Source organism: Seriola aureovittata, chromosome 4 (genome assembly GCF_021018895.1).
Source record: "Seriola aureovittata isolate HTS-2021-v1 ecotype China chromosome 4, ASM2101889v1, whole genome shotgun sequence".
Lineage (NCBI taxonomy): Eukaryota > Metazoa > Chordata > Actinopteri > Carangiformes > Carangidae > Seriola > Seriola aureovittata.
Genome location: NC_079367.1, coordinates 752,668 through 754,839, shown reverse-complemented (window position 1 = coordinate 754,839; position 2,172 = coordinate 752,668). Strand labels below are relative to the sequence as shown.

General features: G+C 50.1%; 2 non-coding genes across 2 annotated transcripts; both read left to right on the top strand.

The window, feature by feature from the left end:
- Positions 1-83: 83 nt before the first annotated feature.
- On the top strand, positions 84-202 carry LOC130168431 (5S ribosomal RNA). Its single transcript, XR_008827455.1, has one exon. It is a non-coding gene; the product is annotated as a 5S ribosomal RNA (ribosomal RNA).
- Positions 203-472: 270 nt separating this feature from the next.
- LOC130168632 (5S ribosomal RNA) lies at positions 473-590 on the top strand. Its single transcript, XR_008827647.1, has one exon. It is a non-coding gene; the product is annotated as a 5S ribosomal RNA (ribosomal RNA).
- Positions 591-2,172: the final 1,582 nt, after the last annotated feature.

Here is a 2,172-nt window from a genome sequence, read left to right as displayed (position 1 = left end):
CTGCGCTAGACAGAAACACGTAGCTTCGTGCATGAAGGACATGATCGTCATGTTTAAAGAGGGTATTTGTCGCGCTCCCTCTCGCTTACGGCCATACCACTCTGAACGCGCCCGATCTCGTCCGATCTCGGAAGCCAAGCAGGGTCGGGCCTGGTTAGTACTTGGATGGGAGACCGCCTGGGAATACCAGGTGCTGTAAGCTTTTTCGCATCTCTTTGCAATCAGCAGAGGACGCTGCTGCTCCTGCTTCAACAACCTGTTACTCTGCACCTGGCTGCACTTTTGGGGACAGCACAGATCACAATGTAAAGACACTTTTGTATTAAAATGTTACAAAGTTGACATGTTGAGAGGCAAAGCAACAAGCAAACGCTGAAAAGGAAAGGCTCCTGCGCTAGACATAAACACCTAGCTTCGTGCATGAAGGACATGATCATCATGTTTAAAGAGGGTATTTGTCGCGCTCCCTCTCACTTACGGCCATACCACTCTGAACACGCCCGATCTCGTCCGATCTCGGAAGCCAAGCAGGGTCGGCCTGGTTAGTACTTGGATGGGAGACCGCCTGGGAATACCAGGTGCTGTAAGCTTTTTCGCATCTCTTTGCAATCAGCAGAGGACGCTGCTGCTCCTGCTTCAACAACCTGTTACTCTGCACCTGGCTGCACTTTTGGGGACAGCACAGATCACAATGTAAAGACACTTTTGTATTAAAATGTTACAAAGTTGACATGTTGAGAGCCAAAGCAACAAGCAAACGCTGAAAAGGAAAGGCTCCTGCGCAAGACATAAACACGTAGCTTCGTGCATGAAGGACATGATCATCATGTTTAAAGAGGGTATTTGTCGCGCTCCCTCTCGCTTACGGCCATACCACTCTGAACACGCCCTTTGTTTGGTGTGTGAGGACTTGTGGACTTTGGACAAACTTTTCCGTTGCGACATTCACACTAGTCTTAATGGTGTGGCACCTCAGCATATGAGAGATGACGCTTCGGAAGGGAGCGACTCAGAAGGCTGGGGCTGACATATGTTACTCAGCTTGTCGAGCCGAGTCCATAGACACCCAATTTGTGGACTTTTGACAAAATTTTTTGTCGCAGCAAGCGGGCCTCGGACACTTTTAACGAGGCATCCCTTCCGACGGGAGCGAATTCGAAGCCTGGGGCTGACATATGTTACTCAGCGTGACGACCCGAGTCCGTAGATACCAAATTTGTGGACTTTCGAGAAAATTTTTTGGAAATTATTAAAACACAGAATTTAACCATGTCTCCCGGCAGCATATGAGAGACCTCCCATGGCGGCCATTCGGAAGGGAGCGACTCAGAAGGCTGGGGCTGACATATGTTACTCAGCGTGACGAGCCGAGTCCGTAGACACCAAACTTGTGGACTTTGGACAAACTTTTCCGTTGCGACATTCACACTAGTCTTAATGGTGTGGCACCTCAGCATATGAGAGATGACCCTTCGGAAGGGAGCGACTCAGAAGGCTGGGGCTGACATATGTTACTCAGCGTGACGCCGCGAGTCCGTAGACACCAAACTTGTGGACTTTGGACAAACTTTTCCGTTGCGACATTCACACTAGTCTTAATGGTGTGGCACCTCAGCATATGAGAGATGACCCTTCGGAAGGGAGCGACTCAGAAGGCTGGGGCTGACATATGTTACTCAGCGTGACGAGCCGAGTCCGTAGACACCAAACTTGTGGACTTTGGACAAATTTTCCGTTGCGACATTCACACTAGTCTTAATGGTGTGGCACCTCAGCATATGAGAGATGACCCTTCGGAAGGGAGCGACTCAGAGGCTGGGGCTGACATATGTTACTCAGCTTGACGAGCCGAGTCCGTAGATACCCAATTTGTGGACTTTTGACAAAATTTTTCGTCGCAGCAAGCGGGCCTCGGACACGTTTAACGAGGCATCCCTTCCGACGGGAGCGACTTCGAAGCCTGGGGCTGACATATGTTACTCAGCGTGACGAGCCGAGTCCGTAGATACCAAATTTGTGGACTTCGAGAAAATTTTTCGGAAATTATTAAAACACAGAATTTAACCGTGTCTCCCGGCAGCATATGAGAGACCTCCCATGGCGGCCATTCGGAAGGGAGCGACTCAGAAGGCTGGGGCTGACATATGTTACTCAGCGTGACGAGCCGAGTCC